This window comes from Chlorocebus sabaeus, chromosome 23, assembly GCF_047675955.1.
Source record: "Chlorocebus sabaeus isolate Y175 chromosome 23, mChlSab1.0.hap1, whole genome shotgun sequence".
NCBI lineage: Eukaryota > Metazoa > Chordata > Mammalia > Primates > Cercopithecidae > Chlorocebus > Chlorocebus sabaeus.
The window spans coordinates 32,132,474-32,159,974 of NC_132926.1; the positions used below are offsets into that span (position 1 = coordinate 32,132,474).

At 43.7% G+C, this 27,501-nt stretch overlaps 1 protein-coding gene across 1 annotated transcript in view; it reads right to left on the reverse strand.

Moving 5' to 3' along the window:
- The window catches only part of SLC26A2 (solute carrier family 26 member 2), a 33,272-nt gene extending 19,251 nt beyond the window's left edge, over nucleotides 1-14,021 (reverse strand). The window contains exon 1 of the mRNA XM_008014957.3: nucleotides 13,776-14,021. The gene's annotated coding sequence lies outside the window, so the exon portion shown is untranslated. The remainder of the gene's footprint in view (nucleotides 1-13,775) is intronic.
- Between the last annotated feature and the right edge of the window lie 13,480 nt (nucleotides 14,022-27,501).

The window sequence follows — 27,501 nt, forward strand, 5'->3', positions numbered from 1 at the left end:
AAGTCTCAGGATACAAAATCAATGTGCAAAAATCACAAGCATTCCTATACACCAATAACAGACAAACAGAGAGCCAATCATGAGTGAACTCCCATTCACAACTGCTTCAAAGAGAATAAAATACCTAGGAATTCAACTTAAAAGGGCTGTGAAGGACCGCTTCAAGGAGAACTACAAACCACCGCTCAATGAAATAAAAGAGGACACAAACAAATGGAAGAACATTCCATGCTCATGGCTAGGAAGAATCAATATCGTGAAAATGCCCATACTGCCCAAGGTAATTTATAGATTCAATGCCATCCCCATCAAGCTACCAATGATTTTCTTCACAGAATTGGAAAAAACTACTTTAAAGTTTATATGGAACCAAAAAAGAGCCCGCATTGCCAAGACAATCCTAAGCCAAAAGAACCAAAGCTAGAGGCATCATGCTACCAGACTTCAAACTATATTACAAGGCTACAGTAACCAAAACAGCATGATACTGGTACCAAAACAGAGATATAGACCAATGGAACAGAACAGAGGCCTCAGAAATAACACCACACATCTACAACCATCTGATTTTTGACAAACCTGACAAAAACAAGAAATGGGGAAAGGATTCCCTATTTAATAAATGGTGCTGGGAAAACTGGCTAGCCATATGTAGAAAGCTGAAACTGAATCCCTTCCTTACACCTTATACAAAAATTAATTCAAGATGGATTAAAGACTTAAATGTTAGACCTAAAACCATAAAAACCCTAGAAGAAAACCTAGGCAATACCATTCAGGACACAGGCATGGGCAATGACTTCATGACTAAAACACCAAAAGCAATGGCAACAAAAGCCAAAATTGAGAAATGGGATCTAATTAAACTAAAGAGCTTCTGCACAGCAAAAGAAACTACCATCAGAGTCAACAGGCAACCTACAGTATGGGAGAAAAGTTTTGCAATCTACCCATCTGACAAAGGGCTAATACCCAGAACCTACAAAGAATGCAAACAAATTTACAAGAAAAAATCAAACAACCCCATCAAAAAGTGGGTGAAGGATATGAACAGACACTTCTCAAAAGAAGACATTTATGCAGCCAACAGACACATGAAAAAATGCTCATCATCACTGGCATCAGAAAAATGCAAATCAAAACCACAATGAGATACCATCTCACACCAGTTAGAATGGCGATCATTAAAAAGTCAGGCAACACAACAGGTGCTGGAAAGGATGTGGAGAAATAGGAACACTTTTACACTGTTGGTGGGACTGCAAACTAGTTCAACCATTGTGGAAGACAGTGTGGCAATTCTCAAGGATCTAGAACTAGAAATACCATTTGACCCAGCCATCCCATTACTGGGTATATACCCAAAGAATTATAAATCATGCTGCTATAAAGACACATGCTCACGTATGTTTATTGCAGCACTATTCACAATAGCAAAGACTTGGAACCAATTCAAATGCCCACCAATGATAGACTGGATTAAGAAAATGTGGCACATATACACCATGGAATGCTATGCAGCCATAAAAAGGATGAGTTCATGTCCTTTGTAGGGACATGGATGAAACTGGAAACCATCATTCTTAGCAAACTATTGCAAGGACAGAAAACCAAACACTGCATGTTCTCACTCACAGTTGGGAATTGAACAATGAGAACACTGGGACACAGGAAGGGGAACATCACACACCAGGGCCTGTCATGGGCTGGTGCGATGGGGGAGGGATAGCAGTAGGAGATATACCTAATGTAAAACGAGTTAATGGGTGCAGCACACCAACATGGTACATGTATACATATGTAACAAACCTGCACATTGTGCACATGTACCCTAGAACTTAAATTAAAAAACAAACAAATAAACAAAAAAAAAAACAGAGAATGGTTATGGGGGATTAGCGGGAGAGTAGACTACAAACGTACCTGAGGGGGATTCTGGAGGGCCCTTTATGCCGGGTTAAGAAAGTTAGACTTAAACTGCATGAAATACATAGGCCCTGAAAGTTTTTGAGAAAGTCACTTGCTCTTTTTTTTTTTTTTTTTTTTTTGAGACGGAGTCTCACTCTGTCGCCCAGGCTGGAGTGCAGTGGCCGGATCTCAGCTCACTGCAAGCTCCGCCTCCCAGGTTCACGCCATTCTCCTGCCTCAGCCTCCCGAGTAGCTGGGACTACAGGCATCCACCACCTCGCCCGGCTAGTTTTTTGTATTTTTTTAGTAGAGACGGGGTTTCACCGGGTTAGCCAGGATGGTCTTGATCTCCTGACCTCATGATCCACCCATCTCGGCCTCCCAAAGTGCTGGGATTACAGGCTTGAGCCACCGCGCCCGGCCGAAAGTCACTTACTCTATCACTCATTTGGCAAGTAATTATATATCTTCTGGTCTGATGTTATATTATTTCATTCTTTTTCCACTAAAGCAATTAATATTTTACCTTTTGTCTTTTATGGATAAAAAATAGTTGAAAGTGGTTTTAGACAAACAAAACTAGGCCAGGCACAGTCACTCACACCTGTAATTCCAGCACTTTGGGAGGCTGAGGCGGGTAGATTGCTTGAGGCCAGGAGTTCGAGATCGGCCTGAGCAAGATGATGAAAACCCCTCTCTACTGAAAATAGAAAAGTCAGCCAGGCATGGTGGCGCATGCCTGTAATCCCAGCTACTCAGGAGGCTTGAACCTAGGAGGTGGAGGCTGAAGTGAGCTAAGATCACGCCACTGCACTCCAGCCTGGGTGACAGAATGAGACCCTGTCTCAGAAAAAAGAAAAAAAAAAAAAAAGAAAAAGAAAACTAAACTCTAAACAGGTATAACCAAGACAGATTCTCCATGTATATAGTACCATCTGATCCTCTAACTCACTGTTGTCAGACAAGTCCAGGGAAGATCACAGCACTATGAAGGCCCAGGGAGGCCAAGGAGGAGCAAAGCCTTCTGTATTCCTCTCCATTTCATTCACTGATGCCTACAACCAGGATGGCACAGGCTACTTTCCAGGCCCTTGCCCTAGACTAAGAAATTAATACTGTGAGAGGACTGATCCTTTGGAGGAAAAGGATCCATGGGAGGAAAAGATAAGATGACTACTCATCAGAGGAAAACTCAGATCCATCTGTGTTAAATGGGCCTGCAACCCATACTTACTGCATGAATGTCCTCAAGTGTCAACAAGCCTTCTTCGGCTGGATTGGCTAACTTTTCTATTTGAGCTCCTAGAGGTTGGGTACTGGTCTTCATTAAATTATAACATATTTTAAGCTCCTATTATACGCTAACCACTGTGCTAGACACAATGCATCAGAACCTAGACCCCAAACCTAGGTGTCAATCTTTATTTCCCCTATGCCATACTCCCATATATAATCCATCAGTAAGTCCTGTCTGCCGTGCCTTGAATAATGTATCTATCCTCTCCCCACTGCCCAAACTATTTGTAATCCAATCACATCTCACTACTGTCCTACCATCCTCTCTCACCTGGAATATTCTAAGAGCCTACAAGATCTGAACACTGCCTCCCTTTTTGCCCTTATTTCCTACTGGCTTTTTTGCAGTTGCTGGAACATGCCAAGTTGATTCCATTATTAGGGTCACTGTACTTGCTCAAGTTGTCTTTGCCTAGAATAATCATTTCCCAGATCTATACAGGTATGTTCTCATCCTTCAGGTCTCAGCTCTTATTTTTCTTTTTTAGTGACAGGATCTCACTCTGTCACTCAGGCTAGAACGTGGTGGCATGGTCATAGCTCACTACAGCCTCGAACTCCTAGGCCCAAGCAATCCTCCCACCTCAGCCTCCCAAGCAGCTAGGGCTACAGGGACACACCATGATACCTGGCTAATTTATTTTATGTCTTTGTAGAGACACGGTCTTTCTATGTTTCCCAGGCTGGTCTCGAACTCCTGGTCTCAATCAGTTCTTCCACTTCTGCCTCCCAAAGTGCTGGGATTACAGGTGTGAGCCACCATGCCTGGCCTCAGTTTATATGTCAGCTCCTCATAGAAACTCTCCTTGACCATCCCAACCAGATAAAATAACACCTCCTTCCCAGCATCCTCTATATCCTTACCTGGCTTTATTTTCTTCATAGCACTTCAGACTTCTGAATTTATATTATTTACAAGCAAAACTATTACAGTCTTTCTCGTACTTATTATGTTTCCATTATCAAGAACAATGCTTAGCACATATAGTAGAGGTTCAGTAAATCCTTGCTAAAATGAATAAGAACCCAATTTCTACCCACAATCAGTGGATCCAAACAGAGTTGAAACAGTAGTCTAGGTACCATAACAGAAAGGTTTAGAGTATTCTGAGAGTAGAGAATAGGCTGCAGGCCAGTGTGAAGTAGGCAGCTGCAACGTTAATAAAAAGGGAAAAGATAACTCAGTCAAGTCAAAGATCACAGTATAGTCCAAGACCCAGGAAAAAGTCACACCAGGTTCTAGGGGCGAAGTTGTAGGAGATAAGGCTGGAGTCAAAGATTAGTTTTTACGTAATCCCAAGAAGTCACGAGTTCATCCTTTAAGCTACAGTTACCAAAGGCCTAACCTCCAAGACAGGATAGGGCAGGAGGTTTGCCATTTCAGTGGTACAATTAGATAAAAAGTGGTGCTTAAACGACATACACAGACAAATCTAAGATGAATTCTGAGGGACCACACAAAAGGAAGGATGATATATAGGAGGGACCACACAAAAGGAAGGATGATATATAGGAAGATGGAGAAGAAAATGGAAAGATAGGAAGCAGCAAAAAATCTGACTTTGGGTTTTTTAGATTTGAGATTTCTGCAATATGTCCAGATGGTATGTCCAGCAGGCAATTAGAAATGTGGTTCTCAAGTACAGGAGAGAAGCCAAAATTGGAAAAATAAATAGGGTGGAGGGAAAGGTATACAGTATCTCATTCTCGTCTGAATTCCATTTATATGTTCAATAAATGTTTGTTGAATATGTGCTTTATCTTCCTAACTAGATTAAAATTATTCAAGATGTTCTCCACTTTTTGTGTACTATCGTAATACCTAGCATAGAATTAGGCACATACAGGAAGTATCTAATAAATCATTTTTGATGGAAAGATTGGTTTTTATTTTAAAAAGTTATTTTAACGAAAAATTCTCCAAGAAGAATTAGCTTTGATTTTTGTTGGACAAAATTTTGATTTTTGTTTCTTTAAAAGATAATTGAGGCTGGGCGCAGTGGCTCACACCTGTAATCCCAGCACTTCGGGAGGCCAAGGTGGGTGAATTGCTTGAGGTCAAGAGTTCGAGACCAGCCTGGGCAACATGGCAAAACCCTGTCTCTACCAAAAATGCAAAAATTAGCTGGGTGCGGTGGTGCACACATGCGCACCTGTAATCCCAGCTACTCAGGAAGCTGAGGCACAAAGAATTGCTTGAACTCAGGAGGTGGAGATGGCAGTGAGCCAAGATTGTGCCACTGCACTCCAGCCTGGGCAACAGAGCGAGAGTCCGTCTCCAAATAGGACAATTGAGGCCAGGCGTGATGGCTCACACCTGTAATCCCAGCACTTTGGGAGGCCGAGGCAGGCGGATCACGAGATCAGGAGATCAAGACCATCCTGGCTAACACGATGAAACCCCGTCTCTACTAAAAATACAAAAAAAAAAAAAAAAAAAAAAAAAAATTAGCCTGGCGTGGTGGCGGGCGCCTGTAGTCCCAGCTGCTCTGGAGGCTGAGGCAGGAGAATGGCGTGAACCCGGGAGGCGGAGCTTGCAGTAAGCGGAGATCGCGCCACTGCGTTCCAGCCTGGGTGACAGAGCAAGACTCTGTCTCAAAAAAAAAAAAAAAAAAAAAGAGGCCGGGCGCGGTGGCTCAAGCCTGTAATCCCAGCACTTTGGGAGGCCGAGACAGGCAGATCACGAGGTCAGGAGATCAAGACCATCCTGGCTAACACGGTGAAACCCCGTCTCTACTAAAAAGACAAAAAACTAGCCGGGCGAGGTGGCGGGCGCCTGTAGTCCCAGCTACTTGGGAGGCTGAGGCAGGAGAATGGTGTAAACCCGGGAGGCGGAGCTTGCAGTGAGCTGAGATCCGGCCACTGCACTCCAGCCTGGGCCACAGAGCGAGACTCCGTCTCAAAAAAAAAAAAAAAAAAAAAAGACAGTTGATACATTGCTGGTAGAAATGTAAAATGGTGTCAACACTGTGAAACACAGCTTGGTGGTTCCTCAAAAAGTTAAACACAGCACTGCTATATGACCTAGCAATTCCGCTTATACTCAAAGGACTAAAAACTGTAACTCAAACAGATATTTGTATACTAATGTTCATAACAACACTATTTACAATATTTACAATAGTCAAAAGGTGAAAACAATCTAAGTGTCCATCAACAGATGAGCAGATAAAGCATGGTATAACCATCAAATGGAATATTATTTGACTATTAAAAAGGAATTAAGTTCTGATACTCTTCATCTACAACACGTATGAACCTTAACACCATCATGTTAAGCAAAAGACAGACATGATGCAAACTAAAAAAAAAAAGAAAGAAAAAAAAAAAAAAGACCTGGATCTAAAAAAAAAAAAAAAAGACACAAAAGGACAAGTATTGAATGATTCTACCTATACAAAATATCTAGAAAAGGAAAAATGGGCCAGGCAGGGTGGCTCATGCTTATAATCCCAGCACTTTGGGAGGCTGGGGAAGGAGGATTGCTTGAGTCAACGAGGTCAAGGTTGAAGTGAGCTATGATCATGCCACTGCACTCTAGTCCAGGTGACAGAACAACAACAATACACACACACAGAGACAGACAGAGAGAGAATAGGCATAGTCATAAAGACAGAAAATAGAGTTTACTGGGTACTGGGGGAAGTGGTGAGTTACTGGTTATAGAGTTTCAATTTCAAGTTTTGGAAATAAATAGTAGTAATGGTTACACACCATTATGCACATACTTCATGCACTGCATCGTACACTATATTAATATTAGATGGAGATTTCAGGGACAAAAACTTTACAAAATGCAAACTAATCAGTCCTCAAGTTCATTTCCTGACACCTCCACCAAAAGAAATAAATTTAAAAAGTCTATACTAATTTCTAGTGACAGAAAGTAAATCAGTGGTTATTTTGGGATAGGAAGTAAGGAAGGGTAGGAGGGAGAGATTACAAAGGGGCATGAGGAGATTCTGGGGATTGATGGATATGTTCACTATCTCGATTGTGGTGACAGTTTTTTATATATACAGAGAGAGTACCTTTTAAATATGTACAGTTTATTGTATGTCAGTTATACTACAATAAAGCTATAACAATAGCTTTTTAAAAAACAAGAATTTTTATCTGAAGGAGAAAACAGTAGCTTGAATATAACCTGTTACATAATTTTCTTTTTCTTTTCTTTAAGAGACACAGTCTCACTCTGTTGCTAAGACTGCAGTGCAGTGGCCATTGATAGGTGCGATCATAGTTCACTGCTGCCTTGAACTCCTGGCCTCAAGTGATTCCCCACTTCAGCTTTCAGGTTAGCTGGTATTACGGACACATACCACTGTACCCAACTATGTCATTTTGTTTTCAATTGCAGTTTCTATTTTAATTCCTAAGAAATCATCACTGAATATTCCAATACTCTGGATACGCAGCCTTGGGAAATGTATTTCTTACGTCCCCAAACACATACAACTAACTTTGGGAGGAAGTACCTAAGCAATGTTTTATTTCTTTTTGTAATATTTTTCTAAAAACAGTTATATTTAGTCTTAAAATGTGATAGCTTCATTGGATATATTTGATGACATTATTAATCACACACAGGTTGAGTATCCCTAATCCAAAAATCTAAAATCCGAAATGCACCAAAATCTGAAACTTTTGAGCACCAACATGATGCTCAAAAGAAATGCTCACTGGAGCAATTTGGATTTCCAGATTAGAGATGCTCAACTAGTAAGTATAAAGCAAATATCAAAAAAAAAAAAAAAAAAAAATCAGAAATCGGAAACACTGCCAGTGCCAAGCATTTCAGATAAGGGATACCCAACCTGTACTGGGATTTTCCTAAGAAACCTAGGCCATTTAAAACTGAACTTCACAACCTGTTGTGAATACGGTGTGGTATGCGTGTTTGTTTATGTGTGTTTAAGTAACTGCTTTTAACACATAACACAATCTAAAACCACAGGCAGTGAGAGTCAATAGAAAAATTAACCTGTTGTCCGGAGCCCACTCCAGGCAGTCATAACCCTCTGTCCCAACCATGAGATAGTTCGAACTAAATGATCAAATCATTAAGTGGCAGTTTTCCTGAATTACAGGTCTTTAGAGCTAGACAGAGATCAAGAAATCGAACCGCCCTGATTTTTTGGTAAGAAATAAGGGTTCAGCTGGGTACCGGTGGTTTACAACTATAATCTCAGCACTCAGGGAGGCCGAGGCAGGCGGATCACTTGAGTTCAGGAGTCCAAGACCAGCCTGGCCCACATGGTGAAACTCCATCTTTACTAAAAATCCAAAAATTAGCCAGGCATGGTAGCACATGCCTATAATCCCTCCTACTTGGGAGGCTGAGGCACGAGAATCACTTGAACCCAGGAGACAGAGGTTGCAGTGAGGTGAGATTGCGCCACTGCACTCTAGCCTAGGCAACAGACAAGACTCTGCCTCAAAAAATAAAATAAAATAAAGGTTCAGATGAGTGAAATCGTTTGCTACTTAAAGGCAGAGATGGATCCAGAACCCAAGTATCCTGACTCCTAACCTTTTTCCTCTAATGGATTGCCTATGCCAGTCTCTATAAGTGTATATACATCAGATAATTACAGGAAAACTAGAGTCAACCTAATAACAACCTAAAGATCTCAAGTTTCTGGAAAACCTGAAGTCTTAGCATTGACCTGACATTAATGTGAACAAGTCAACAACCAAAGTCTCCTCTCTTATATGGAAAAATCTCAAACTAGGCTGGTAAGAACTACCGTGTAAGAAAAATATATATATATACACATATATATATATTTCAATAAAAATAAACAAACTAGACTAGAATATGTAGTTTGGAAATAATTTTCCAGTACTTCACACGACTTTTCTTTTCTTTTTTTTTTTTTTTTGAGATGGAGTCCACTCTGTTCCCCAGGCTGGAGTGCCATGGTGCGATCTCAGCTCCCTGCAACCTCCACCTCCCAGGTTCAAGCGATTCTCCTGACTCAGCCTCCCGAGTAGCTGGGAATACAGGCACATGCCACCACACCTGGCTAATTTTTTGTATTTTTAGTAGAGGCGGGGTTTCACCACGTTGGCCAGGCTGGTCTTGAACTCTGACCCCAAGTGATCCGCCCACCTTGGCCTCCCAAAGTGCTGGGATTATAGGCATGAGTCATCGCGCCTGGCCACACGCAGCTTGTAAGCAGGGGAATCATGACTTGAACCTATACTGTTACTTGATTGCTTATTTTGAAGCTGTTTTTAAATCTTCAGAAAAATTGAAAGAATGATACATGAAACACACACTAACAATTCACCTATTTAGCAATTTTATAATTCATAAGATGTTAACACACTCTCTCTCCATACTTACATGGGTTTTGTTGTTGTTTCTGAACTATTTGAAAGTTGCAGGCATAGTTCAGCCTTAAACACTTTATTAAAATACATTTTTTTTATTTTTTAAAAGTTTTATTTTGAAATAACTGTAGACTTACAGAAAAGTTGCAAAAATAGTACACAGTTCCTGTATAATGGTCACTCAGTTTCCTCTAATATTGAACCTACATTTATTTTTTATTTTTTTTGAGATGGGGTCTCACTCTGTCACCCAGGTTGGAGTGCAGTGGCATGATCTTGGCTCACTGCAACCTCCATCTCCCAGGTTCAAGCAATCCTCCCACCTCAGCCTCCTGAGTAGCTGGGACCACAAGTGCATGCCACCATGCCCAGCTATTCTTTTGTACTTTTTGTTTTCACCATGTTGTCCAGGCTGACTTGAACTCCTGAGCTCAAGTGATCTGCCTGCCATGGCCTCCCAAATTGCTAGCATTACAGGCGTGAGCCACGGTGCCCAGCCTGAGCCTACATTTTTAAAGCACTATGCCTCTTCTTCAAAAGACGCATTCATTAGCAAGATGAGGTCAACCATTTCAATATGCTCCCCAAAAACCTGCACTGGCTCTCTATCTCCTACCAAATATGGTCTAAAAACGTTGGTATAAGCTTCTATGAATGAGCCTGAAATCGCCACTGTCTTGCTTCCTCCCATGCAGCCCTAATGTTCCAATCACCAGTCCATGAAAATATTAAGCAGCCTTTGCCCTCAGGGCCTTTGCTCACGTTGCCCAGCTTCAAATGACACCTTATAAATTAGTCCCTTCCTAGATACAATATATAAAATAGAGGCCAGGCACAGTGGTTCATGTCTGTAATCCCAGTGCTTTGGGAGGCCAAGGCAGGAAGATCACTTTGAGGCCAGGAGTTTGAGGCCAGCCTGGGCAACATAGCAAGGCCTCATCTGTACCAAAAAAAAAAAAAAAAGTTAAACAAAGATACAAAATAGTAGGCCAGGCGCAGGCGCTCATGCCTGTAATCCCAGCACTTTGCGGGGCCGAGGCAGGTGGATCATCTGAGGCCAGGAGTTAGAGACCAGCCTGGCCAACACGGTGGAACCCCGTCTCTACTAAAAAATACAAAAAATTAGGCCAGGCGCGGTGACTCATGCTTGTAATCCCAGTACTTTGAGAGGTGGAGGTGGGCGGACCACAAGGTCAAGAGATTGAGATCATCCTGGCCAACATGGTGAAACCTCATCTCTACTAAAAATAGAAAAATTAGCTGCACATGGTGGCACATGCCTGTGGTCCCAGCTACTTGGGAGGCTGAGGCAGGAGAATTGCTTGAACCCGGGAGGCAGAGGTTCCAGTGAGCCAAGATTGCGCCACTGCACTCCAACCCGGAGACACAGCGAGACTCCGTCTCAACAACAACAAAAAAGAAATACAAAAAAATGAGCCAGGCATGGTGTCGTGTGCCTGTAATCCCAGCTACTGGGGAGGCTGACACAGCAGAATCACTTGAACCCAGGAGGCAGAGGTTGCAGTGAGCCAAGATCGCGCCACCGCACTCCAGCCTGGGCAACAAGAGTGAAACTCTGTCTCAATCAATCAATCAATCAATCAATAAATGCACCACTGCCATTACTGCCATTTCGATGTCCTCCTCCTGGGCCCAGCCCTGCCTTGCACTCCTATGCCCTTTGCTTTATTTTTCTCCATAGCTCTTCTCACCATTACATACTACGCATTGTTAACTGTCTTTCTCATGAGGGCAGTGACTTGCTGTTTTGTTCAAAGCTGTATTCTCAGTGTCTTGAACATGTCTTGCACCTTATAAATCCTTAGCAAGTATCTGTTGAGTGAATTAGAATTTAACAGCTACATGATAAGGAAAAAGGAGTTACTTTCCCCATTCTCACTTAACTCTCCAACCCCACTCTTCTGCCCCCACATGCCAAAACCAAACTTACATCAAGAAATTACAGCTTGTCAAGCATCTGCCTGGGGGTTTATGTTCTCTAAAAGTGTGATTATCCTTCTGTCAATCATGGGGAAAAAATAAAAAAATAAAAGTGTGGGCAAGGCACAGTGGCTCATGCCTGTAATCCCAGCACTTCAGGAGGCCAAGACAGGAGGATTGCTTGAGCTTAGGAATTTGAAACCTGACTGGGCAATGTGGTGAAACGCCATCTGTACAAAAACTACAAAAACTAGCCAGGTATGGTAGTGTGCACCTGTGGTCCCAGCTACTCAGGAGGCTGAGGTGGAAGCATTGCTTGAACCCACAAAGTCAATGCTGCAGTGAGCCTAGATCACGCCCCTGCACTTCTAGCCTGGATGACAAAGTGAGACCTGGTCTCCAAAAAAAAAAAAGTCAAATCAGAAATATATAAAAAGTGTAATTTTTTCCAGTTTTTGCCCATTCAGTTGATGGGTGCTGACGAGTTGATGGGTGCAGCACAGGAACATGGCACAAGTATACATATGTAACAAACCTGCACACTATGCACATGTACCCTAGAACTTAAAGTATAATAATAATTAAAAAAAAGGCAGAAAGCAAAAAATAAAATAAAATAAAATAAAATAAAATAAAAGAATACTAAAAAAAAAAAAAAAAGTGTAATTAATGTTTTTTTCCCCTCAAAAATTACCTCTAGCCCAGAGTATGTTCATCTCTAGATCTTCCCCTAGGAGGCAGCACATTACAGTACAATAATTTTCAAATACAGAGAGCTGTTAGCTTCTTAGGCCCACCCCTGCAAATCCAGGATGAGATCCAGGGCTCCGCACCCTAGATGATGCTGAACCAGTGAGCTTAGGACCACACTTGGACAATCACTGGATATACTCTGGAAGTCAAACAGATCTCTGTTCAGATCCCAGCTATACTGTTCAGCAGTTATGTGGCACTGGGTAAAACTTCACTTTACTCAGCATCAATTTCTGACCTGTAAAATGGGGTAACATTACCTAACTTGCTGGTTTGTAAGGCTAACACAACTACCTACCACAGTGCCTGGCACATAGCATTTACTCAGTAAACAATAGCTATTAGTCTCTGTCCCTTGCTATCTCCTGCCTTGAGATTCCTGTTTGTTTTTAAAGGGTTCATTCCTTTCCAACAGCTTTGGCCCTCCATTTCTTATTGATTCAATTTTAAAAAACAAAAAGTTCTGCTTAATTTAGTATTGCATATCATATTAGTTGTAGATTTCACAAAAAGAACTGTTGGGGATAAGGAGAAAAAACAGGTTAACTAGAATGGGTGCCGGAAGGCAATTTAAGTTCTGAACGTTTCTAACTCACTGTGGTCCCCAATCTGCACAGGGAAGGAGCCCAGCCTGATAGTCGATGAGTTTGGAGGGCTGGGTACAAGTCCTAGCTCTGCAAAAGACTTGCTGTGTAATTTTAGGCAAGGCTCTGGGCCCTCTCTGTCTTCTCAGTGTTTCCATCCATCCAGTGAAATAATTCCAACTTAGTGTATGAATCAGAAAGAACAGGTCCTGATTTTGCACTTAATCGGGTGTGTGATTTTTTTTTTTTTTTTCATGAGATGGAGTTTCGCTCTTGTTGCCCAGGCTGTAGTGCAATGGCACAACGCAACCTCCGCCTCCCAGGTTCAAGCGATTCTCCTGCCTCAGCTTCCTGAGTAGCTGGGATTACAGGCATGCACCACCACGCCCGGTTAATTTTGTATTTTTAGTACAGATGGGGGTTTCTCCATGTTGGCCAGGCTGGTCTCTAACTCCCGACCTCAGGTGATCCGCCCGCCTCGGCCTCCCAACGTGCTGGGATTACAGGCGTGAGCTACTACGCCTGGCGGGTGTGTGATTTTTAATAACCAAGATAACCAAGCCGTCTCGCCCGTCCCGGCCTGTTTCCCCATCTGTCCGAGGTGGTGGTGGCTCCTATCTCCTGGATCCCGATTCCAGATATCTAGGTTCGAGACGGATCAACGACGACTGGAAAAGCAGCGGAGTGCGTGGCACCCGGCGAGATATGCGGGATGGTGGGTGGGCAGCCGCCAGCCAGAGGGGCGGGCCCGGATCACAGGGGTGCAGCGCCACTCGCCCGGCCCCGGACCACCCGGGAAATAACCAGACGCACGTCCCACTCCACGGCGGCTACCCCGATCTAGGATTCTACCGCGCGGGGACCCAGGTAGAATGACTCTGGCAGGGGCCCGCTGACCGCGTGGCGGCCAGCACCACTCCCTCCCTCTTCCCTAGTCCGCTTCCCTATTCTCACCTCTCGGGGCAGGGCCGCCCCACGCAACCAGGCGCCGCGGCACGCGTCTTCCACCGTTGCAGGACTGAGGTGGACACCGCGGCGCCGACAGAGCTAGACCTGCACGTCCCTTTCCCCGCCCATCGCTCGGACTCCTGAGGAGGCGGGGCCCTGCTGGCGGGACCTAAGGGCGCGGCGGGGACACACCGGCTAAGAGGTGCCGGATGCGGAGCCAGGGCAAACGCCCGCGGCCGAGGCCGTCACGTAGTTATGCCGAACGAGCGACGCTACCACCAGCCAATAACTCGGCCCAGACCGGGGAGGGTGCCGCCCTCTGACTACTCTCCTCCTCGCGATTTGCTGCCCTGGACAGAAGAGCCCACACTTGCACGGATTCTTAGGGAGGTTCCGCCCCTGCCTTTGTGGCGTTGACTCCTCCGCTGAGAGAGCGGATGACCGGCCTCGGCGGCTAGCTTGTGGCCAGGGTGAAATAGCAGAAGAGGTGCGGAAGCACTCTGCCCATAGTTTAGAAGGGCTCGGCGTTTGCGATCGGCCACGTCTTTATCCAGTACTTCTTGGGACCCTGTTCCCTCCTACCCGCCTTTGTAGAAGGGGAAATTGAGTCCCCGAACGAGAAAAGGTCTCCTAGAATGTTAGAGGCTCTTGTCCCACTATAACTCATTTCCCATCAAAGATTCCAGTAACCAGAAGACTAAAATGTAAATTAAAAGGCCAGGCGCAGTGGCTCACGCTTGTAATCCCAGCACTTTGGGGGGCCGAGTAGGGAGGATCGCTTGAACCCAGGGATTCGAGACCAACCTGGGCAGTATAGCGGAACCTTGTCTCTATAAAAATTAAAATGTAAAATAAAATGTAATTGTAGTTTTTGGTAAAATCCTTAGTGGGTTTCATGGCATTTGTAGGTAAAATCAAACCCTCCCTATGCCCTCAAGTTACTGTGTGCTTCGGGCACTCATCTGTGCCCCCCTCCCTCGCTGATTTCCACCCATACTGGCCCCCTTTGCTCGCCACGCTTGTTCTCTTTAGGGACCTAAACATTGGTTCTGGCTGCCTGATTTCTTCTGGTCTGTCAGGTCTCACCCAAAACACCAGCCCTCTCCACAGCGAGGCTGTCCCTGACCAGCCTGTGTAAACTAGACGGTCAGTCACATCCTTTCAGGTCGTCTTGATTTAATGATCTGCCCCGAACTGGCCACTGTTGAGTATGTATTAATTTGTTTATCCCTCACCTTGTTTGTAGCTTGCACGGGCCCACCAGATGAGGGTGAAGGAGGGCCTGTGAAGGAAGCATGATAAACTTCCTTTCCTTCCCTTTCCGGTGAAGGTCTTCACAGTCATTTCTTATCTAGAGATGATCCCCAGGTTTCTGTTACCCATCAGATTCAGAGTTTCCAAAAAGTCAACAGCTGTCTTGGGAATCAGAACACGAACACCTGGGTTCTACTCCTGATGCTGCCCCTTGTGGCTGAGGACAAATCATTTCAGCTCAATGGACATCGATGTTTTCACCTTTCAAAGGGTAGTTACCGCCCTAGCACCCAGAGTCCTGGAGAGGGTCAAGTAAGGCAATCAGTGTAAAGTCCTTTGTTTAAGCCCTATAGATTGCACAACAAGCAGAATAACAGTTTCTGGATGTTTATCATGTGCCTGTGCAGAACTCTTCACATTCATTATATAAGTTAATCCTCACAACAGCTTTAGAGGAGGTACTATAGTATGATTCTTCTGTTTTTGGTGAAGAAATGAGACTCAGAGATGTTAGGTGACCTGCCCAACGTCCCACAGTTAATAAGTGACGGTAGCATGATTTTAACAGAGTCACATCTGACTGCAAAGCCCACCCTCAACCACTACCCTCCCTGTGCTATGCAAATGCAAGAATCCACTCCCATCCTTGTAGGTAAAATTTATTTATTGATTTATTCATTTATGTATTTGTTTTCTTGTCTATTTTGGGAAGCCAGGATCTTGCATATAACAGACACCAATAAAGATTGGCCAAATTTGGCCGGGCGTGGTGGCTCATGCTTGTAAGCCACTTGAGCTCAGGAGTTAGAGACCAGCCTGAACACGGGGAAACCCCATCTCTACCAAAAAATAGAAAAAAGTTGCCAGGCGTGGTAGCATGTGCCTGTAGTCCCAGCTGCTCAGGAGGCTGGGGTGGGAGCTTGAGCCCTGTAGGCAGAGGTTGCAGTGAGCCAAGATCGTGCCACTGCACTCCAACCTGGGTGACAGAGTGAGATCCCATCTCAAAAACAAACAAACAAACAAAAAACACTAGACCTGTCAAATTTAATACTGCCTATCATTCTTTGATTTTACTTCATACATACTCATCTGCATTACAGATGAAGAAATTGGGGCTCAGAATATTATTACTTACCAAGTTTATTCAGCTAACAAGCGGTGGATTTTGAGATGCGATGGAGGTGGATTTTTGACCTGGGAGCTGTGACATGCCAGCACCCAAGAACATGTAGCTGTAGCCTGGGGCCTGGAGAAGCTGCTAGTAAAGAAACTTTAGGTTGGCCATTGGTGCCTCTCTGCCTCGTAGTTCAGCATCCCTGGCTGCTGTTTACTGTTGTGGTCCCTCCCTGCCCTCCACACACACATCCCAAGGGGCTCCATGGAGCCAGACTTTGGTCTGCCATGCTACCTTCCCTTCACTGATGTTCCAGCGCTCCACAGCGGGAATCAAAGGCAGGGGGTGGGGGGTGGGTGGGGGGAACAATAACCAAAACCCTGCTACTGGAAAGCTGGCCAATAATTAGCTTCTCCTTGATGACATCACGTCAGCAGCACTTGGATCTCTTTACCCCTAGCCTGGGCATTTTTTTCCCTCCTGTTGGTCTCAGGGTTCATAGAGGTGACTGGCAGCCGGAGGGCCACATTTTATAGCCATTACCCTTCCCAAATAGCTTTTCCAAAGTGTAACTAATGATGTATGCACTGGGGTCATGGTGGGCCAGCAAAGAGGTCATTTCAGGTTGGGGCCACTTCAGGATTTACCTCCTCAGCATTTCCTGACCACCTACTCTTCCCAGGTGGGACAAGTCACTTCCTCTGAGGCCCCACTGGACCTTGAACTCCCACTGGACTCCCACTATTCAATGAGCTATTCCTAGTGTGCTATTCAGGCTTCATTTTCACTGCTATAAGTGTCTTTTTTTTTTTTTTTTTTTCTTTTGAGACAGGGTCTTGCTCTGTCACCCAGGCTGGAGTGCAGTGGTGCAATTATAGATCTCTGTAACCTCGAACTCCTGGGCTCAAGTGATCCTCCTGCCTTAGCCTCCTGAGTAGTTAGAACCACAGCCAAACGCCACCACACCCAGCTAATTTTTTATTTTTTGTAGAAATTGGGGTCTCCCTATGTTGCCCAGCCTGGTCTCAAACTCCTGGCCTCAAGTTATCCTCCTGCCTTGGCCTCCCAAAGTATTGGGATTACAGGCATGAGCCACCACGCCTGGGCCATTTTACTTTTTTACAAAATGTTTTGTAAAATGTTAGCTCCGATTGTTCTTGGAAATAGGTAACACAAAGTAAACAAATTAAAAAGGTCAAGGGTTTACAGTAAAAAGTAAATCTTCCTCATAGCCAATTCTTACCCCGGTGTACCTTTCTAGAGGCAAACACAGCACCCGTTTTCCTGTGTTGCTTTCCAGGTTTATTCTATACCAGCAGTTCTCAGTTCTGTACAAGGTCAGGAGTTCGTGACCAACCTGGCCAACATGGTGAAACCCTGTCTCTACTAAAAATACAAAAAATTAGCCAGGCGTGGCGGTGGGTGCCTGTAATCTCAGCTACTCGGGCGGCTGAGGCAGGAGAATCGCTTGAACCCAGGAGGTGGAGGTTGCAGTGAGCAGAGACTGCACCATTGTACTTCAGCCTGGGCAACAAGAGCGAAACTACGTCTCAAAAAAAAAAAAAAAAAAGAGTCTCTTGGGGAACTTTTTAAAAAATGGTAATGTTTAGGTCCCACCACCAGATCTAATTTTATTGGTGTTGAGTGGACTCAGACATTGATAGCTTTTAAAAGCCTGCCATGCAGCCATGAAAAAGAACAAAATCATGTCCTTTGCAGCAATATGGGTGGAGCCGAAGGCAATTATCCTAAGCAAAATAACTCAGAAACAGAAAACCAAACGCACATGTTCTCATTTATAAGTGGGAACTAAACAATGGGTACACATGGTCATAAAGATGGAAATTACAGACACTGGAGACTCCAAAGAGGAGCACGAGGGTTGAAAAATTACCCGTCAGGGCTGGGTGCGGTGGCTCATGCCTGTAATCCCAGCACTTTGGGAGGCCAAGGCAGGTGGATCACCTGATGTCAAGAGTTTGAGACCAGCCTGGCCAACACGGTGAAACCTCGACTCTACTAAAAACACAAAAATTAGCCAGGTGTGGTGACGGCCACCTGTAATCCCAGCCACTCAGGAGGCTGAGGCAGGAAAATCACTTGAACCCAAGGGGCGGAGGTTACAGTGAGCCCAGATCGTGCCACTTCACGCCAGTCTGGGCTAAAGAGCAAAACTCTGTCTCCAAAAAAAAGAGAAAGAAATAGAAAAATTGCCTGTTGGGTACAATGTTCACCGTTTGGGTATTTGGGTATTGGGTATGCTAGAAACCCAGTTCCCTCCAGTATGTGTATACCCATGTAACAAACAAGCACATGTACACCCTGAATCTAAAATAAAAAATAAATTTTAGAAATAAAAAATTAAAAAATCTCTCCAGGATATTCTTTTTCTCTTTTTCCTTTTTTTTTTTTTGAAACAGGGTCTCACTCTGTTGCCCACGCTGGAGTACAGTGGTACAATCATGGCTCACTGCAGCCTCAACTGCCCCAGGCTCAGGTGACCTTTTCACCTCAGCTTCCCAAGTAACTGGGACTACAAGCAAGTGCCACCACACCTGGCTAATTTTTGTATTTTTTATAGAGATGGAGTCTTGCTATGTTGCCCAGATTGACCTTGAACTCCTGATCTCAAGCGATCCTCTCACCTTGTCCTCCCAAAGTATTGGGATTACAGGTGTGAGCCACTGCTCCCAGCCCCACTAGAGATTCTAAGCACACCTGGGGTTGGCAAACCACGATTATATGCATGTATAAGACTTTCTATATATATATATTTTAAACAAGAGGGGCATAGAATTCATACCATTCTGTTCCTTTTTATAAATTATATGTTGAAGATTACTTTATATCAGTGCATACAGAACTGCTTTCTGTCTATTGCTGAATAAATTACTCCAAAAGGTAGAAGCTTAAAGCAACAATAATCTTTTTATTTTTTTCCCAGTTTCTGTGGGTCAGGAATTTGGCAAAGACTTGCAGGGTGGTTCTGGCTCGGGATCTCTCAGAGAGATGCAGTGTGACTCTAGATAGTGGCTAGAGTTGGGACAGAATCAGGGCTAGAGCAGCTGACTGCCATCTGGACAGCTCTTTCCTCCTTCTTACAGTTGCAGGGCTTCTCCTTATGTCTCTCTGCAGGGGCTAGTTTAGGCTTTCTCACACAGTTTCAGGGCAGTTTGTGATTAAATGCTAGGTGAAGGCTTCAAGAGCCAATGTCCCAGCAGTAACAAGGATGCTATATAACCTTTTAGGATCTAGCCTCAAAAGTCACAGAGAGAGGGTGCAGTGGCTCACACTTGTAATCCTAGCACTTTGGGAGGCTAAGGCAGGAGGATAGCTTGAGACCAGGAATTCAAGACCAGTGTGGACAACATAGCAAGACCTGGTCTCTACAAAAAATAAAAAATTTAGCCAGGAGTGGTGGTGTGCATCTGTGGTCCCAACTACTCGGGAGGCTGAAGTGGGAGAATCCCTTGGGCCCAAGAGTTCGGGGCTGCAGTGAGCTATAAAGATGCCATTGCATTCCAACTTGGGCAACAGAAGGAGACCTTGCCAAACGACAACAAAAACAAAAGCCACAAAGCTTCGCCTCCATTGCAGTCTGTTGGTTAAAAGTCATAAAAGCCTGCCTGATTTTAAGGGGAGGGGAATAGACCTCAAGTCTCAATGGGCAAAGTGTCCAAGTTGCATGATAAGAAAGGGATGTGGGACAGGAAATATTGGCCACAGCAGCTACATGGTATTCCATTGTTTGCAGGTATCATCAATTATCTAAGCATTGACAGACGTGTCGTTTTCACTCTTTTAATATTACAAACAGTGCTCTGAATGTTGGAGAGTTTTCCTCTGCCCTGTCTCACCCAATCCCTAGAGGGGGCTTGGCCCTTCATGACCATTTATCTGTCAGAGCCACTGTGGCAGGGCAGAAAGCCACCATGCCCAGGCTCAAGAAAGCAACTATCTATTCCTGCTGTTGACTTTGGAGGGAAATTAGGCTGAATTGCTTCAGAGGGAGAGAGAATGGAGGGCTAGATAGTCGAGAAGAAAGATTTTTGAGAGCCTTCCCCAAAATGCAGACAGGGTCTGGGCTTTGCAGGAGCCTTGAGTGAAAAGAACCCAGGCCACTCTCTGCCCTGGAGAGTGGGGACAGCCTCCTATGAGGGTGGCTGTTAGTGCCCCGGGAGGCTGGAGCCTGGGAGTGGGAGGTCCCAGCCATAGCAAGGACCCCCAATGCCTGGCTAAGACCAAAACTGCTGGCCTTTCCGGGGCCACACCAGCTTAGATGAGGGGTGTATTTGTGGTGGCAAAGCAGACTAAAGGTAAAATGGCTTTTATGAGGCTGGAGTAAGGCCAATAAACCTTCACATGACCCTGGAGTGGGACATCGGTCACAATAATTATTGAGATTGAATATCCTGCCAGCATGGTGGGGTAGGGGCTTAGAACATATGAAATTTGATTTGGTCTGGTCAAACCCTGACTGAAAAAAGATAAAATTAAAATAAAAATTTGAAATAAAATTTGATTTGGAGAAAGAAAAGTAATGTGACTCTTACACTCAGGGTGAGGGAGTACAAATCACTCTTGTTATAAATATTTAGATACAGAAAGCAATCTGTTATTTGACATTTCACAGCAATCACAAGCCCCACCATTCAGATCTGTTCTTACGTGGGCTAAGAGCTGTGGGAGATGGTCATTCAAAACGAAACATGATCTTTGCGTCAAAATATTGACTTTCCTATTATTTCCTTATTTAAATTCAGATTTCTGGATAGCCAGGACAAGATCTTAAAGGATTACCTTGTTCTGTCTTCCTGGTCAAGTTTTTGATTAAGAAGATAAAAAAAAAAAATCAAGCAAGTGGGCAAAGATTTAACTACACAAATGTTCATTTAAAAAATGAACAGTCAAAATAACCAACAGTTGAAAATATGTTAAATAAATTACAGTACAGCCTCCCTGTGGAAGTCTGTGAGGCCATAAATAATCACTTGATAAAAGAATATTTTATAGCACAGATGTTTACATACATTTTATTATTATTATTATTATTATTCTTTTCTTTTCTTTTTTTGAGACAAAGTTTTGCTTTTGTTGCCCAGGCTGAAGTGCAGTGGCACAATCTCGACTCACTGCAACTCAGCTTCCTGGGTTCAAGCGATTCTCCTGCCTCAGTCTCCTGAGTTGCTGGGATTACAGGTGCCTACCACCATGCCTGGCTAATTTTTGTATTTTTAGTAGAGATGGAGTTTCACCATATTGACCAGCCTGGTCTCAAACTCCTGACCTCGTGATCCACCCACCTTGGCCTCCCAAAGTGCTGAGATTACATAGGTAAGCCACTGCACCTGGCCTATTTACTTATTTTTTAAACAAACAAAATATGTGTTGCAAAACCACAGTTGTGTTTTTTAAATTACATGATTAGAAAAAAAGGATATATATTAAAATGTTTCTCTTGGTGGTAACCATTATATTCCTGTTTTGTTTACTTGTATTTTCTCAATTATCTGCAACACAAAGATATATTACTTTATTTAAAAAAAATTTTTGGCTTGCCAGGCATGGTGGCTCACGCCTGTAATCCCAGCACTTTGGGAGGCTGAGGCGGGCGGATCACGAGGTCAGGAGATCAAGACCATCCTGGCCAACATGGTGAAACCCTGTCTCTAATAAAAGTACACAAATTAGTTGGGTGTGGTGGCACACACCTGTAGTCCTAGCTACTCAGGAGGCTGAGGCAGGATAATTGTTTGAACCTGGGAGGCAGAGGTTGCAGGGAGCCGAGATCGCGCCATGGGACTCCAGCCTGGCGACAGAACGAGACTCCGTCTCAAAAAATAAAAAGATGTGGCTTAAAATAACAGGCAAGTAAATATATCTATATTACTTCTTCTTTTTACCAAATATCACTGCCTCATACTTAGCTTACATTATCATTATTAATAGCATAATCGATTGAGAGCCGGCCATCAACCAGGTTCAATACACATACTGCTTCTTCTTCCCGCAACAGCTCTATAAAATAAGTATCACTGTTTCCCACAATTTGCAAATGAGAAAATGAAGACCAGAGAGCAAATAATGTGTCTAACGTCAAAATTATAAATTGTGGGAAAAGCTCTCTCTGGTTCCAATGCCTAAGCATACCTTCCTGCCTGTTGCCTTTTTTTTCTTTTCTTTTCTTTTTTTTGAGACAAGGTCTTGCTGTGTTGCCAAGGCTGGCCTCAACCTCAACTCCTGGGCCCCAGAAATCCTCCCATCTCAGCCTCCTAAGTAGCTGGGATTACAGACATGCCATATCATGCCCAGCCTAGCTGTTGCCTTTCTGTGACTATTGCCAAACAGCAGGTTTTTAGGACCCAATTTTACCTGACCTTTTCAGGACTGCCCAAAGTTCCCAACTCTTTTTGAGTATAGAATTCCTTTCATAATCTGGCTTTTAAAAAAGGGCATAAGGTTAAAATGCACATAAGAGTGAACTTTTTCATGGCTCATCTGCGGACCCAGATTAGATCCTTAAGGATCTTCAAAGAGAACTTCAAAGATTAGCCAAGCTTCAGGGACACAGACCCAATGGGTCCCATGTAGCCAAATAAAATCACTTAATCAACAGGTGACCAGAAAATGCGGAATTGACATCAACTCTTAGATCAAGGGTAAGCACAAATGAGATGCGGGAGTGTGCTAAGGTTAAGTATAGAATGAGGGTGGAGACCGACAAGGCTGTTCAGGCAGTTCTAAGGGCCGGTTCACAAGGGAAACAGTCTTCCCTTCTGTGGCTTCCCAGAGAAGGTAGGGTTTGGAAAGCCAGAAGCAGAAAGGCTGCCATTAGGAAATGCAGGCTAAATTGACCTTTAAGTCCAGCGAAATGTCCAGAATGGGGACACTTAGTGCCTCCGGGATGTCCTACAGAGGCTCTAGGACACACAGATCACACAAGCCTGCCCCGTTCTTTCTCAAGCCCCCTCTCCTAGTCAGCCAGCGTGGCTTCCACATTCTACTTCTTGCTTCTAACCCACTCATTTCTCTCCGTTCTTTTGCCTCCTATCTTGGGCCAGGTCCTCATTACTCCAGGAATATTGCAACAACCTCCTTATTAACTTGCTAGCCCCAGATTCATCTTCTTATATAAATATCGATATTTGATTCCTCTTTGCCATGTTCTCTGCTCTCATACCTTCAATGACAGGGAGCTCACTACCTATGAGGTAATCCAGTTAGTCCTTGGTAGTGACAATAACTAGTAATGATTGAATACCTATGATTAAATTGAGCAGTATGAAATTGTCATTTGTGTAGAATAAAAATAATCATTGGCAGTTTTATATGGTTTAACTTAATATTCATCAGGTGCATAGCTTTGCATTATATTTACTATATTATCTCATTTAATCTCCAAACAACCATGTCAAATAATTCTAATTTTACAGACAAGCAGAGTGAGGTCCAGGAGAAATTAACTAATTTACACAGATAGCAAATAACAGGCCCAGACTCAGCCCCAGGTCTAACTCTCAAGCTCTACGTCATAAGCACTCTGGGTACTGTCTTCTTATAACAACCTGTATGTCTCATCTGCTGGCTAGTCCTGCTTTCTGAATCCTTCCTGAACAAACTGGCACTCTCCCTCACCTCCAACAGCCTTTCAGAGCTTCCTCCCAATTGAATACCCCCAGTTCCTTTACCATAGCTATTTGCAGTAGTGATTAATGGCCTGTGGAGATCTTTACACCCCACACTAGAATTTGTGGTGGCCGCCCATATGCTGACCAGCCTGTTCACATTCTAGTAGGTCCTGAATTTCACAGTGCTATTCTTTCCAAAAAGAGAACTTCCAAAACATCTCTCCTTGATCCATTTGGTTCCTTACTTGGTCCTGTTTCTTTTCTTTATTCCCTTCTCTTTACCTCCAAACTTGCAGTCTTTTTTTTTTTTCTTTTGTTTGTTTGTTTGTTTGTTTTGAGATGACATCTCGCTGTCACCCAGGCTGGAGTGCAGTGGCTCAATCTCGGCTCACTGCAGCCTCTGCCTCCAGGGTTCAAGCAATTCTCCCATCTCAGCCTCCCGGGTAGCTGGGATTACAGGCACACGCAATCTTGCCTGGCTATTTTTTGCAATTTTAATAGAGACTGGTTTCGCCATGTTGGCCAGGCTGGTTTGCAACTCCTGACCTCAAGTGATCCACATGCCCCATCCTCCCAAAACACTGGGATTACAGGTATGAGCCACCATGCCTGGCCCAACTTGCAATCTTAAAATCACCTGTGGACCCAGCAATTCTGCTCCTGGATATATACCCAAGAGAAATGAAAACATATGTCCACACAAAGACTTGTACAAGAATGTTCATAATAGCCAAAAAGTGGAAACAACTCAAATGTCCATCAAGTGATGAATGGCTAAACAAAATAGGGTATATCTATGCGATGCAACATTATTCAGCCATTAAAAGGAATTATACTTTTCATTCAAAAAGGAATAATACATTTCAGCAGAGCGTGGTGACACAAAGGAATAAAATACTGATACATGCTGCAACATGTATGAACCTTGAAAACATTACGCTAAGTGAAAGAAATCACACAAAAGGCTACATATTATATAAAGCCATTCATATGAATGTCCAGAATAGGCAAACCCATAGAGAGCGAAACTGGATTAGGGGTCACCAGGGGAGAGTGGAAGAAGAAAGCTTGGACTGATTGCTAATAGGTGTGAGGTTTCTTGTGGGGTTGATGGGAATTTTCTGGAATTAGTGGTGATGGCTGTACAACACAGCAATTACGGTGGCCTCCCTCACTCAAAACTGACATGGGGTCCTGGAACTGGGAGTATTAAAGATAAATTATTCAACTCCTTTGTTTTGTTGATAGGGAAATCAAAGCCTTGAGAGAGGATGGGACTTTATCAAAGTTACAGAATGAGTCATTGGCATTGCTGGACCTAAAATCTCATATTCCTCTTTCTAGTAGTATGTGCTCTATTCTAAACTAGATTACATAAAACATCTCCCCTAACTCTACTTGTATCCCCTTTTGCCAATAAAAGAAGCTTCAGATTTCCAGTTTCTTCCCTGACGTCTGAAATCAGGTCCATTTCATAGGTTAGTGTTAGGTGTTAGGTGACTCACTCCAAATACCAACTTATTTGTACCCACCCAAGAATTAGACTGAAGTTTTTCAACAGCCTTGCCTTCCTCATTCTGGCATGTTGAAAAATGAGATAAAAGTAGATTTTTTGGCAAACTGTTGCTTATATTTCTAACCAGAACTTGGTGGTTCTGGTGGGCATGCTATGGAAAATGACCTGTGCTGAGCTCTTTGGGAAATCTCTTTTTAGAGACAGGGTCTCTCTGTCGCTCAAGCTGGAAGGCAGTGGTATGATCATAGCTCACTGCAGCCTAAAACTCCTAGCTTCAAGTGATCCTCCAGCCTTAGCTTCCTGAGTAGTTGGAATTACCGGCATGAGCCATCATGCCCGGCTCTAGGAGACATTTTAAAATGGATCAGGTTTTACCCCTATAATTCAAGGAATTTGTCCTTGATGAAAGTACAGGTGTGCCGAAATAACACCACCTGAAATGTAGAAAATCCCCTTAGAATGGAAGAAAACCAATAGTTTGGGAGTTGTAAGTAGAAAAAGAGTCTGGTTGGTACATCAAAGAAGAATTGACAGAAGTAATGACATTCGGACAGGGTGGTAAGGGACAGGTGGAGGGCACAGCAAGAATGAAGAGGCAAAAGCAAAAAAGAATGAAAACATTAGGGTAAAACTTGGAATATGTGTAGAGAAATTGTGGAAAACAAAGTAAGACGTGTTGGGGACAAATTCTAGAGAGCTATTAATGCCAGGATTAAGAAAAAGTGTTTAATCTACTAGGCAACAGGATGTTGTTGAGGGGTGGGTTAATGGTTTGGGACAGGCACTGTCATTCACGCTGGTAAAGCCTTGGAGATATTTTTTTTTTTTTAATTTATCAAATTCCTTAGACAGCTGCACACTCTTTGGACCTGGAATTTCACTTCTAGGTATTTTCTACTAAGAAATATAAGGATGTTCATTATAACATTGTTTCTAATATTAGGAAATTAGAAACAACCTAAATATCTAACTGTGGGATAATAGTTCTCAACTGAGGTGATTTGGAAATTTCTGGAGATATTTTTGGTTGTTATAACTTGAGGCGGTGTTATTGGTATCTAGTGATAGAAATGAGAGTAAACATCCTGCAACATACAGGACAGCCTCTCACAACAAAGAATTACTGGACCCAAAATGTTGACAGTGTCAAGGTTGAGAAACCTGGCTGCGGAGGCTAGTACTATGGTATTCTGGTACCTCCATGCAGTGAAATGCTTTGCAATCATTAAAATGAATGGGACAGGCTGGGCATAGTGGCTCATGCCTGTAATCCCAGCACTTTGGGAGTCTGAGGCAGGTGGACCAGTCCAGGAGTTCAAGACCAGCTTGGGCAACATAGTGAGACCCCTATCTCCAGGAAAAATACAAAAATTAGCTGAGCATGCTAATGCACACCTTCAGTCCCAGCTACTCAGGAGGCTGAGGTAGGAGGATCGCTTACGTCTCAGAGGTGGATATTGCAGTGAACTGAGATCACACCACTGCATTCTAGCCTGACTGACAGAGTGAGACCCTGTCTTAAAAAAAAAAAAAAAAAGGAAATACCTTTGAAAGATTTTCATGATATAGAGTTCATAGCCTTGTCACCCTGAATGTGTCTGATGTCTCCTAATCTTGGTAGCTAAGCAGGATTGGGCTGGTTATTTTTTGATAGGAGACCACTAGCTAACTTCCAACTTCTGGGCTCAAATAATTCTCCCGCCTCAGCCTCTTGAATATTATAGGTATAGCCCAACTCACGTGGATCTTCTAATTCAATTAAATCCTGACATTTTCTGCCTGGAGATAGCCTCAGATTCCATAGGTTGAGAGCTCAGTCCCACAAGACTGTTCCCCTGTGCCTCGCCTTTGGGCCTGCAGAACTTCTGACCAGCCAGTTTCAAGCTGGGGTTCCCATGACACCCTCTATGGGTTCAATTAATTACCAGAGTGGCTCACAGAACTCAAGGAAATTTACTTACCTTTACTGGCTTATTATAAAGGATATCACAAAGGATACAGATGAAGACAGGCATAGGGCGAGGTGTCAGGGAAGGGACTCTGGGCTTGCATGGTCCCTGGGCTTGCCACCCTCTAGGAACCTCCATGTGTTCAGCTCTCCAGAAGCTAATCTGAACCCTGTCCTTTTGGGTTTTTGTGGAGGCTTCATTACACAGGCAAGATTGATTACACCATTGGCCACTGATGATCAACTAAAGCTTCAGGCCCCTTTCCCCTTCC